This window comes from Cebidichthys violaceus, unplaced genomic scaffold (assembly GCF_023349555.1).
Source record: "Cebidichthys violaceus isolate CVI_PGR_0920_01 unplaced genomic scaffold, fCebVio1.0.p SCAF_2, whole genome shotgun sequence".
In the NCBI taxonomy this organism is placed as follows: domain Eukaryota; kingdom Metazoa; phylum Chordata; class Actinopteri; order Perciformes; family Stichaeidae; genus Cebidichthys; species Cebidichthys violaceus.
The window spans coordinates 804,702-818,123 of NW_027176372.1; the positions used below are offsets into that span (position 1 = coordinate 804,702).

Consider the following 13,422-nt stretch of genomic DNA (forward strand, 5'->3'; position numbering starts at 1 on the left):
CACAGCTTAGCGGAGGATGCTGTATTTACAATTCGGGTCACACAAGCAGAGATAAAAACACACCGAGGCAAACATGGGTCAGTGATGCTGCTGGTGCTTCTAATGCAGAGCGCACACACACACACACACACACACACACACACACACATACAGTTTGAGGGCAAAGCATCACACTTATGATGTTTGTAATGTGGAACACAGGCTCGGTTTAACAGTGAACACACACACACACACACACACACATATACACACACACACACACACTGGACAACTGGACATTGAGCTGCCTGTAGATGAGCGATGACAAACAAATAAAGTAGCAGAAGAAGAAGAATTCTGAACTTCCTGTTTTGCGACCAGCGGATCAGATTCTCATGTTTCTGTGAGTTTCCATGTAGAGGACAACCAGACGAGTGTGTCGCTTCTGGGTGAATCTAACGTCCAGCAACCCGAAGCGTTTGATAGGTCCAGCTTGTTTTCTGGTGTGTGTGTGTGTGTGTGTGTGTGTGTGTGTGTGTGTGTGTGTGTGCCAAAACCTGGGAGGGAAAGCTGAGGAAGAGAACGTCTGTGATGGACTGTAAACGGCACACAGACAGGCCGGCTTTCACATCACATCACATCACTCCAGCGCACAAGTGTGTCTGTGTGTGTGCATGTGTGTCTGTGTGTGTGTGTGTGTGTTTGGGGACGTGTGCACGAGTATGTGCGTGCGTGCATGTGGCAACAATTGTATACACATTAGAATTTGTGTTTGTGTGTGTTTGTGTGTTGTGCAACTGAGGGAGGAAATGGTTTGGGGACATGACTGTGTGTGTGTGTGTGTGTGTGTGTGTGTGTGTGTGTTGCATGAAGGGAAGTGCTGTCCAGAGGGGAGATCTTCTTCTGCTCCAGTTATACCGGTCAGACACCAGCACAGTCCTCCACGGTCCACTTCCTGTCCATTTCCTGTTGACCTGTGACCCCTGCTGGCTGAGTTGCGGTCCTGAGGGTTTGGATGGCGTGTGTGTGTGTGTGTGTGTGTGTGTGTGTGTGTGTGTGTGTGTGTGTGTGTGTGTGTGTGTGTGTGTGTGTGAGGGGATGTTCCCCGTGTAAACCTCGGAGGCAAAAAGCAGAAATTAATGAAGCGAAAACGGAGGACGACCAAATTATTTTCCTCTGTTGACTTTCACTAACAGAAAATAACAAATGATAATACATCCCATAATATCTATATTTACTGTAAATGAACAACATTCATAATAAAATGTGTGACCTGAATATCAAACCTAGAGAACACTATACTGTGAGGTTCTTTTACAAATATGACTTGAAAAACAAACCTCCTGTTTGATAATAAATATTAAAACTAATATTTTTGGAGATGTTCCGATAATATTTTTGGAGATTCCACTTCCTGTCCCTGAACTTGAACTTGTGCCGTCAGACCGTGTAGCGATCTGAAAGCAGCTGATGTCTTTTTCATGTTTTCGTTCACGATAAGAATGACAACATGAAAGAGCTTCAGAGAGAGTTCATCACATTCAGGTGTGCTTCGTCCTGAATGGTCTCACTGAGGATGACTCATGCTCCTCATCTTCATCCTTCTACAACAGGTCTTTGGGAGGCTTCCTGTGACCCGACTGACCCGGTCCTCCAGTGGTGCTCTGTGCTGCTCTCTGAGTGTGAACCTCAACACATGTTTGTTAGAAGTTGGAGGAACTATTTATTACTCTTCATTCATCCTTTGAGTCACTTTTTCAAACTAAAATGCCACAACGACTTCTTCAGTGTGAGCATGTGCAGCTTTTCTCTGTCTGGAATATTGAGTTCGTTTTTTTCGTGTAACGGTTTTTATAAACCAGCGGCACCAAACTACTCACCTGCAAATATCACATGTCTGAGGCTTTTATTGTGAAAGTTCTGGTCTCTGCTGCCTTTGTCAGGGTTGAAAGGACTAATAAAGTTTTTCAGATTACAGAGCCTCTGTTTTGATATAAATGTATATATTTATATATGTATATATTTATATATACATATAGAAATATATTTTACTTTTTGGTAATTAATTATATGTCATTTCATATACACTTCTCTGTGTGAAGTACATGCAGTATTAGTACACAGTGTACACTTTCCCAGCGGTCGGTCATATTCCCAGTCGCTGCGTTCTTCATTTTCCTCTTCTTCTTCTGTGGTTCCTCTTCCTCCTAATTTCCCCGCAGGGATCACAAAGTTTCATATTCTTATTAAACTTCATTTGCATGGAGTGTGTGTAGGTGTGTGTGTTGGTGTGTGTGTTGGTGTGTGTGTAGGTGTGTGTGTTGGTGTGTGTGTAGGTGTGTGTGTAGGTGTGTGTGTGTAGGTGTGTGTGTTGGTGTGTGTGTTGGTGTGTGTGTTGGTGTGTGTGTAGGTGTGTGTGTAGGTGTGTGTGTTGGTGTGTGTGTTGGTGTGTGTGTTGGTGTGTGTGTAGGTGTGTGTGTAGGTGTGTGTGTAGGTGTGTGTGTTGGTGTGTGTGTTGGTGTGTGTGTTGGTGTGTGTGTAGGTGTGTGTGTTGGTGTGTGTGTAGGTGTGTGTGTTGGTGTGTGTGTAGGTGTGTGTGTAGGTGTGTGTGTTGGTGTGTGTGTTGGTGTGTGTGTAGGTGTGTGTGTAGGTGTGTGTGTTGGTGTGTGTCTTGGTGTGTGTGTAGGTGTGTGTCTTGGTGTGTGTGTGTAGGTGTGTGTGTTGGTGTGTGTGTAGGTGTGTGTGTAGGTGTGTGTGTTGGTGTGTGTGTAGGTGTGTGTGTTGGTGTGTGTGTTGGTGTGTGTGTTGGTGTGTGTTTCCCGTCTGCTTGAAGACGAGGAGACGCAGTCGTGCGGTAAATTGTCCTTGTCGTCCGTGTGTCACCAGCAGAGTCGGTAACCTTAACGAGGACCGTGTGTCCACTGCTTTCCTGAGCTCACCGCCACCGACCCACCGGGACGCTCCCTCAGCTCAGTGGTGTGTGTGTGTGTGTGTGTGTGTGTGTGTGTGTGTGTGTGTGTGTGTGTGTGTGTGTGTGGTGTCGCTGCTAATTAGAGAAGCAGCGGTGAGTCGTCTCAACCTGTGAGGTTCTTTAGTGCTGGACCGCTCAATGTTAGCACACAGATTACTGAGCCCTGAGGGTTCAGTGCCTTGCTCAAGGGCGCCTCAGTCCTCAGTGAAGGGTCTGGTCCAGTCAACATCTGCTTCTTCAGGCGTCTGGTCGTTTCTCTCTACTGTGGTTCCTCCTCCCGTTTCCTGCAGGTTGTTGACCTGAAGATGATTAGAAGAAGAGCATGAATATGAGATGAAGTGATGAGAGGAAGCTTCAGTGAGCTTCAGTGAAGAAAGCTTCAGATCTCATGTGTGAACCTTCAGTGAATCACTTCATGTTCTTCAGTGACGTCACAATCCTTCTTTTGCTTATTTTGGATGCAAAGGGGCTGATTGCCTCTCAATGGCTCTCAACATGGCTACGGCTAGCAGCTAACAACGCTAACAGAGTTTAATGCAACGTGCACTAACATGCACTAGAAGGCACTAACATGCATGCTCACATGCACTAAAAGGCACTAACATGCACTAAAAAGGCTTGCTCACGTGCACTAACATGCACTAAAAGGCACTAACAGGCACTAAAAGGCACTAACATGCACGCTCACATGCACTAAAAGGCACTAACACGCACGCTCACATGCACTAAAATGCACTAACATGCACTAAAAGGCAATAACATGCACGCTCACATGCACTAAAAGGCACTAACACGCACGCTCACATGCACTAAAATGCACTAACATGCACTAAAAGGCAATAACATGCATGCTCACATGCACTAAAATGCACTAACATGCATTAAAAGGCAATAACATGCACACTCACATGCACTAAAAGGCACTAACATGCACGCTCACATGCACTAAAATGCACTAGCATGCACTAAAAGGCACTAGCATGCACTAAAAGGCACACAGGCTGCTGTGTGAACAAGGAGGAGGAGCTCTGACGTCATCACACAGAGAGACTTTATTGTCTGTTCCGGTCGACTTCATATCTTCACAGAGATGATAGTTATTGATCAGACGTTGATGATCTGAATGTGGTGTTGACCTTTAGTGAAGAGGATCACTCAGGTCATGTTCGTGGTCATATAGTGTTCAGGCTCCACGTCAGACGATGCAGCAATATTTACTATCGGTGTCCTGCTCGTAATGTTGTTAGCATGTTGTTAGCATGTTGTTAGCATGCATACGGTACACTTCCACTGGTCCACGAGAGGTAAACCCTGTGACGTCTCTAGTGAGTCCCACGTTGAGCCTCTTCTATCTCCTGTCTGTGTTCACTCCGGCATCACAAACACAGTTTCCTTCTGCAGACGCAGATATGCATGTACATATCAGGTGGAACAGGGTCAGCGTGTTCTGTAAATGTGTGTGTGTGTGTGTGTGTGTGTGTGTGTGTGTGTGTGTGATACAATTAGAGTGTGTGTTTACTCAAATACACTCCACCTCTGTCACTGCTGCTCTTCCTCTCTCGCCCTCGTCTGCCACTCACAACTGCTTCCTACACACACACACACACACACACACACACACACACATCCCACTCTTCACAGTGATTTGATACCGATTTCTTTCCTTCAATCACTTTCTTGGATGCTCTCTCTCTCTCTCTCTCTCTCTCTCTCTCTCTCTCTCTCTCTCTCTCTCTCTCTCTCTCTCTCTCTCTCTCTCTCTGGCTTCTCTCCTGCCTTATCTCTCTCTCTCATAGTATCTCCTTTGTAAATGGATCCTTGGCCCTGGCCTGCATTTGCATGGCGGGAGCCAATAAGGCGTTTGGCTGGGGGGACGGCTGAGAGAGAGAGAGAGAGAGAGAAGAGAGAGAGAGAGAGAGAGAGGAGGAGGAGAGAGAGAGAGAGAGAGAGAGGAATCTCATTTCCATATATAACGAGGTCTTTTCTGCAGGCAGCAGGGAAACAGAAAACACAGGGAGAAGGATTTATTTATGTATGGTTTTGTCAAAGATTTCCCCCAGCGGTTGAAGTCAATCCAGGAAGCCAATTATGCGTTGGATTGCGAGCGCTGAGAGAGAGAAAAGAGAGATTTCTTTTCATTTTATTTGGTTTCTTTCAGCCTCTCTGTGCCTCCGTAGATCCTCAGAGAGAAAAACACAAAACAAAATACAAGAAGTCATCGAAGCGATGATGAAGATGAGGTTAGGGCAATTCCATCATCATCACTACTTCTTCTTCGTGTCTTATTTTTGTATTATCAAAGCACCAGCCTTTCATGTGCTTCCTCCTCCTCCTCCTCCTCCTCCTCCTCCTTCTCCTCCTCTTGTGTCGGGGCCTGATTCTATAAAAGAAGGAGCTTTGGGGGAGAAAACCGACCGTCTTCTTCTCTTCAACTGTAAACGTTGAGATAATGAAAAAGTTGCAGAGAACCAGAGAGAAAGCGAGAGAGAGAGAGAGAGAGAGAGAGAGAGAGAGAGAGAGAGAGAGAGAGAGAAAGAGAGAGAGAGAGAGAGAGATAGACAGAGAGAGAGAGACAGAGAGAGAGAGAGAGAGAGAGAGAGAGAGAGAGAGAGAGACAGAGAGAAAGAGAGAGAGAGAGAGATAGACAGAGAGAGAGAGAGACAGAGAGAGAGAGACAGAGAGAGAGAGAGAGAGAGAGAGACAGAGAGAAAGAGAGAGAGAGAGAGAGAGAGAGACAGAGAGAGAGAGAGACAGAGAGAGAGAGACAGAGAGAAAGAGAGAGAGAGAGAGAGAGACAGAGAGAGAGACAGAGAGAGACAGAGAGAGAGAGACAGAGAGAGAGAGACAGAGAGAGAGAGACAGAGACACAGACTTCACATCAGGACGACGCCCTGCTGGACCCGTCTATTCTGGCTTCTATCAAACAGAACTAAGAAGTAAAAGAAGTCGTCTTCTATTCTCCAGGATTGTTTTTTTCCTTCTTCTAATCTGCGATGCAGAAGAATTAAAGCATGGAGCCGAGCTGTTATCTCTTGAACGCAGCACGAGAGAAAGACAGAGCGAGAGAATAGGCGAGAGCTGAATAATGAATCAAACGCTGCTCATACGTTTCCTATACTTGGCCTTAAATATTGAGAGGCCTACTTCTCAGCCCCCACTGCTGCTTTCAGGCTCACAGACGGGTGGAAACTTTTCAGGAATCGGGGCCATGAAGGACGGAGGGTCTTTGTCTCCGTCTCCGGGACTCTGACTGATGTTGTTTTGCAGTTTTACGCCCCGCTCGCCCGCTGACATTTTGCATAATGTGGACCGAGCGACTGCCGGCTGAGGATGATCTAAGCAGCTGGACGGCTGCTGATGAATGCTGGGAAGTCGCAGCGGGTGGGGGGTGGGGTGGGGTGGGGGGGTGGGGGGGGAGTTTGTTAATACTGTGAACTTAATCAGTGGTTTCCAACTGGGCCGGTACCTGATCCTGCAGGAAGATACTTCACGCCCCCCCGACACACGGCAGAGTACTTTCACTGAAGATGTAGAAACATGCAGTGTGTCTGCTGATGCACTGAAGCAGGGAACACTTCAATAACACTTTAAACACATGCGTACGTGTGAACAGCAGAGTTACACTTTAGATCACACTTCCTCAAAGTCGGAGGGCTCGTGAAAGACGAAAAAGATGTGATTTTATTAGACCCTATTATGAACCTGGATCCCACATTCCCCATAATGCAACTTGATAAGCTCAAACTGAGAAATGCTGTGGCTTCAAAAAGCTTCTCTTCACAGAGATGTTTGAGGAATAATTACCAGATAGTGTTTCATTATGTTAAAAAACATCCTGATGAGTTCATACGTGAATGTTTCACACCAGGACGAGCTCGCTAAGACAAAGCTACAGGCATGTCCAATAAATAACAAAGTTCTGCAGCTTTGAGCAATGCTCCGAGTCGGACCGAGACTTTAAGCCGGCGATGAGTCAGAGTCTGAGTTTAAGGTTAAAGATAAATAAATGTGGCAGCTTGAGCTGGAGCCTAAATGTCCCGCTCAGACAGATGTGTCTTCGCCGCGCTGCTCGCTGTTCTCCTCGGGCGACTTTCACGTGAGAAACGGAGAACTTAATGCCGCCGCCGCCTGGTTGAATGATGGTCGACCGCGGTCGGAGGAGGTGGGAGCTGACGCGGTGGCACCTGAAGCTGCTGCTGTTAACATATGGCTAGGTGCTAATGGAGCCCTCCAGTCTATATTGTTAACAGCCAGCAGTGAACTTCCAGCAGCAGCAGCAGCAAGCAGCGTCGACGTGAGACTTCACAGCTTCCCGGAGAAGATAATGTGATGTTAATTACCACGGGGTGCCGATAAATCACTCACAATCATGTCATAAACATGAAGGGGCCCTTCATGCATCATTATAACTTCACGGAGACGAGCGAGCGCGTGACACCCGCCGCTTTGCATAAAAGTCCCTTCATTATCCCGCCCCCATCATTTCACTCACATGACAGACGGCTCCTTTCTTCAGCAGCCTCCGTCACGTCCTTCCTTCACATCTACTCACGTCCTGACGGAGCAGCGTTGATGAGGTCCGAGGTCCGAGACGATTAAACACTCTCCAGCTCTTCGTGACCATCGATTACTTCGTCGAAGAATTTAGAAACATTTTACAAAGTGATTCATTCAATTTGCATTTAAATTGTCCATCTGTCTACTTCCTGTGTCCTCTTCATGCTTTCAATGCATGCTGGGTGTAATCTTAGACACCCAGCATGCACTGGGTGTCTAAGATTACAGAGAGTAGTTAGTTTAAATGCTTTTAAACCAACTGTGACGATGAAGGCTGATCTCATCCAGCATTAGTAGATATACCTACAAAAGATAATGGCCCATAATTTGTAGATATCCCACAAAGTCCATTAGTATGTAGTCCACGTACATGAACAAGGAAGAACCAACACCTCACAAACCCACACAAAGCAGGAGAGAACACCATGTTTACTCAGCAGACCTCAAGACACGTTGAGTTATTGTTCACGTAACTTCTGTTGTTCAGCAACTACACGTCTGTAGTTATTTTAACCCAAACCACCATCTTTTCCTAAACCGAACTAAGTAGTTTAGTTGTCTCAACCTAATTTAGTAGTTTAGTTGTCTAAACCTAACTATGTAGTTTAGTTGTCTAAACCTAATTAAGTAGTTTTGTTGTCTAAACCTAACTTAGTAGTTTAGTTGTCTCAACCTGACTAAGTAGTTTAGTTGTCTAAACCTAGCTAAGTAGTTTAGTTGTCTAAACCTAACGAAGTAGTTTTGTTGTCTAAACCTAACTATGTAGTTTAGTTGTCTAAACCTAACTAAGTAGTTTAGTTGTCTAAACCTGACTAAGTAGTTTAGTTGTCTAAACCTAACTATGTAGTTTAGTTGTCTAAACCTGACTAAGTAGTTTAGTTGTCTAAACCTAACTATGTAGTTTAGTTGTCTCAACCTGAGTAGTTTAGTTGTCTCAACCTAACTAAGTAGTTTAGTTGTCTAAACCTAACTATGTAGTTTAGTTGTCTAAACCTAACTGAGTAGTTTAGTTGTCTCAACCTAACTAAGTAGTTTAGTTGTCTAAACCTAACGAAGTAGTTTAGTTGTCTCAACCTATTGTTATTGTGGTTTCTTTGATATTTAGACGGCAGTAATAATGGTGTATTGTGGGACTCGCGTTCATAGAATTCTATTCAGCTGATAAAATCCCACCAGAAGGTTCATTTTTGTAGATTTGTATTAATTTCATTCTATAAAATTTAATTTGAACAATAACTGCGAAAACTCCACCTGCAGAAGATCATGTGATCTGGTAGAAAGCGTCAGAAAAAGGTAGTAAGTTTCACAACTGAACTAAGCTGAAGTCTACGTGAGCTTTGAAAATAACAATCCAGCCTCCAGATCCACTTACTAGCTTTCTCCGGAGCTTTCAGCCATAATTCATGGTTTTCATGCTCAGTTGTTTCTTTTAATTCATAGCACTTACTAGCATTTCCCAGAGCATGAGATGAAGTTGAATCTGTGTGACACGTTTGAAATGTGTATTTAGCAAAATGCATCAGCATTGATGCTGATTACTTCCTAAGATGAAAGAAATGTAAAAATAGACAACAAACAGCAAAAACATCCGTTTCTTCCCTCTATATTCACTCCTGCCATTATGGATCATAGTCTTAGTTACTTTAATGCACATTTGTTAATATGTGCATATCATCTGTCACTGTCAATATAAATCATACTAGAAACATATCCACATGTACACACGCCTTATAATCATCATCAATGTTTACCCATTTATTTATTTACAATATTAGTTTTTGTTTATAACTTACAGAACACTTTAGACAGTTTAATTATTATTTTATTGTTGGTGCTTTTTGTATATATTTACATAATATTCATATTTTCAGTTACCTTTATCCGCCCAGCTATTGTCCTCTTAGCTGTTATTTATCTTTCTGTGTGGAGTCAAATACATTTCATGAGCAAACATACTTAAACCTGATTGTGATTATGACTCATCTGCACACAATTACATACCATTTTGACGCTGTTTACAGAGTACAGCTATAGATGAATCCTCTTTTACGTCTTTTAATGTCGGGATTTGAATATTTTTTTCTCCTCTCTTGTTTCTTCTTCTTCTTCTTCTTCTTCTTCTTCTTCTTCTTCTTCTTCGGCTCGTCTTTAACTGAGCTTGCGGTCAGGAGTGAATCTGTATCTCTAGAGACCCTCCTGGTTACATAAAAGGTCAAATAATAAACACAAATAGAATCATGATAATTCCCCTCCCTGCTTCCAGTAAATCTCCATATCTAATGAGCGTGGAGGTGACTCTAACGACCTGGCTCCACTGAGCGCCAGCCAATTAAGAGCGTCCGAGAGGGAGGAGGCGAGTGTTTCTTTTTCTCTTTCTCTGAGGCCCTCGCGGCAGCATCTGAAGCTCTCCTCCGTCTGAACATCTGGTTCAAATGTGTGTCCGGCTGCTGTACCGTCGACCGAGCTGACGGGTCTATTAGGAGCACCGCGAGTGTGTTTGAGTTCAAACAGGAAACGACAACGGCAGCAGCAGGTACACAGAGCGGCCGTCCGAACCAATCAAACGGAACCTGAACTAACCGCCAGTTCTCCGGCGGATTCGATCAGATGACTTTCCAACATGGCGGCCGGAGGGCGAACTGTTAAACACGGCCTGAGAAAGAAGACTTTGACACGCGTGACATGTGGTTTAAATCGTCTTTTATAACCTTTAAACCCATCAAATATTAACATTCAGTGACGTCGCTCCCCTGTCTTTGTATTGGATCTTTGTGAACTGATTTCTTAGTTGACAAACCGCACAAGAGGTTCAGAGATTACACAAATATAATGTGACCCTGGTGAGCTTGATCTCTTTTGTTCTATGACCCTTGTTAATACAATGAAGTGATGTCTTGTTCACTACACTTCACACTCGTTATGAATCCTTCTGACTTTTATTAACACTTTGACTTTATAACTTGTGTCACCAACACGTCAAATTTACACCAGACCAACAGTTGATACTTCTAAAACTAATGAGCTCCTTTATTAGCCAGAAGAACAAGCTAACAGGCTAATTGTCTTTTAGCTTGTTTCGTCTCTCATCTGTCTCTGTACTTGTTCTGTTAGATCTTAATGCATTAAGACCATTGACCATCATATCTTTTAACAGAGACTAAAACATTTGATTACCTTTAAAGGAACCGCACTAAGCTGGTTTAAGTCCTATTCATCAGATCGATCCCAGTTTGTAAATGTCAATCCTCCATAAACACCAACGTTAGTCATGGAGTTCCACAAGGTTCTGTGCTTGGACCAGTTTTATTCACCTTATATATGCTTCCATTAGGCAATAGTATCAGAAAACACCCCATAAACATTCATTGTTATGCAGATGATACTCAATTATATCTATGGATCGAGCCAGAAGAAGAAGCTAAACTCCACGCAGCCTTAACTTCCTGATGTTAAACAACACTTGCAGTTGTTGTAGTTGAAACTAATGATCTGCTGATGTAGTTTCTCTAGATGGCATTGGCCATTGCATGAAAATGATGCAACATTTGAACAGCCTCTTATTCTGTTATTGCTTGAATTCAGGGTGTTTGGTTGTGGAGAATCAGCTCCGTTTTGTTGCATATTTCATGTTATTTTCTCGATTGTTAGTATGAATTTTCCAACGGGACCCCGTTGATCTTTTGTAAAATACATCGATTTTAAAAAGAGAAGGAAAACATCCAGACTTTTGTCATGCAAATATGAAAATCTCTTCTTTGAGTCTTTCTTATAAACTGAGCTGTAATGAGGCCACCGCTGCTTCGACAGGTCGTCACTGTGATTTACTGTTAATCAGCAACATCCCCTCCACACACATACACCCCCAGACACACACACACACACACACACACACACACACACACACTGACAATACTAAACTAAATGTTAACATGGATCTACACCATCCCTCACCGCTCTCCCTTAGGTCCAAACTTTCTGCTTCATTTGAGCCCGGAGTGCGTCGTATCTCCTCCGCTGAAGGAGTCGTCTGCCACATTGCATTCTGGGTGTAATGTGCCCCAGGGCAGTATTAGATTTAGTCGGTATCAGCCCTATTTGTTCACTTTACCCAGTCGAGTACACAGCGCGTACACGGCGTACAGTGCGGCTCCTCATCCACTTAGCACTCGGCAGATAAGAGCTTTCTTTATCCTGCTTATCTTGCAGAAGATAAAATAAACTCAGAGGCCGAGTGGAAATGAGATGTGGCAACAAAGCGCATCTTTAAACGAGGAGGTGTTTCTTCATTTCCAATAATGATGGCCTACATAGAGCGTGAAATTCTCCCAGCTCAGTGTGAGAGGAGAGGAAACAGTGTGTGTGTGTGTGTGTGTGTGTGTGTGTGTGTGTGTGTGTGTGTGTGTGTGATAGAGAGGTACAGCCGCATCATTTGAGTGTAAAAAGCATTCAGTCCGAATAAGTTAACGCATCTAAATGAGCGATGGGAAGGTTGCAGAGGGACAAACCTGAATCCCATTTTCTGCATCACTTCACCCGTTCAGACAGGGCGGTGTGTGTGTGTGTGTGTGTGTGTGTGTGTGTGTGTGTGTGTGTGTGTGTGTGGGGCTGATGTGAGTTGACATTCGCCAGGTTTGACCAGGACAGCGTGGACGGACGGCCACGCCGCATCCTCCGTTGACAAAACCTTCTTCTGACCTCTGAGAGCCACATGTAGTCGACTTTATGTTGCTCTTTCTCCTCCTCTTCCTCCTCCTCCTCCTCCTCCTCCTCCTCCTCCTCCTCCCCCTTCTCTTGCTGCTGCTTCAGATCTGTTTGCAGACGATGTTTCAGGACGACCGAGTCACCGTCAGACTCACACCTGAATATGAGTTCAGAATCTAAAGCGAGGCTTCAGCGAGTCCTGGCTGAAATATGAAATCAGAAACGGACGACAGTTAAACACTGAAATACAGATCAGCTGTGAAATCCACATAACTGACAGTGAACCGGACTCAGAAGGAGGTGTTTTCAAATTATAGGCCAAGTCAGACAATCAGAGAGCGGCACAATCAGAGCAATATTAATCACCATCTTGGCTTCCCGCACTAAATGAACTCAAATCGACTGCGTTATTGAGGTTTTAAAATGATGCAGTCATAGATAAACTCAGCTGCAGATCAAATCAAGTGCTTCCTAAACGGACAGCCAGCCATCGGAGGGACATCCAGATGTTGTGGCTTCTTTTTTGGGAAGCAGCAACAGCAGCCTGAAAACCTTCCCTGGAACCAGAAGTCAAGGTTGATTTAGTCCTCAATTAACTTGTGTAATTCAGTAACGACACGTCTGTAGATATTTGAGCTCAAACCCCAAGTAGTGTAGTTGTCTCAACCTAACTAATTAGTTTAGTTATTTCAACCTAACTAATTAGTTTAGTTATTTCAACCTAACTAATTAGTTTAGTTATTTCAACCTAACTAAGTAGTTTAGTTATTTCAACCTAACTAAGTAGTTTAGTTGTCTCAACCTAACTAAGTAGTTCTGTTGTCTGCATGTAACGGTTGGAAATTGACCGGAATTGAGTGTTTTGGTTTGAAAACGCACAAACAATGAGTAACTGTCTGTAGGATATCGTACGATCCGTTGTATCAGGATACGTTAACACACTTATAAGAACTGCATTGTGGGTGTTGTGCATGCAACATGCCGACACAGTGCAACATTTTACATGAAGCTGAAGGAAAGAAAAGCGAAACAAAGAGTTCCTCTCTGAGTGGACGAGGACGGACAGACAGACAGACAGCAGAGAGACAGACAGACAGACAGACAGACAGAGAGACAGACAGCAGAGAGACAGAGAGACAGACAGACAGGCAGTGTTTGACTTCTTGTTTTCTGTCTAAGTTGTAATATTTCCCGTCCTCCCCGCTGCTCTTGAA

At 44.0% G+C, this 13,422-nt stretch overlaps 1 protein-coding gene across 1 annotated transcript in view; it reads left to right on the top strand.

Moving 5' to 3' along the window:
* LOC137875797 (protocadherin-9-like) overlaps nucleotides 1-13,422 on the top strand; it is an 80,469-nt gene that overhangs the window by 42,448 nt on the left and 24,599 nt on the right. The window lies entirely within an intron of this gene.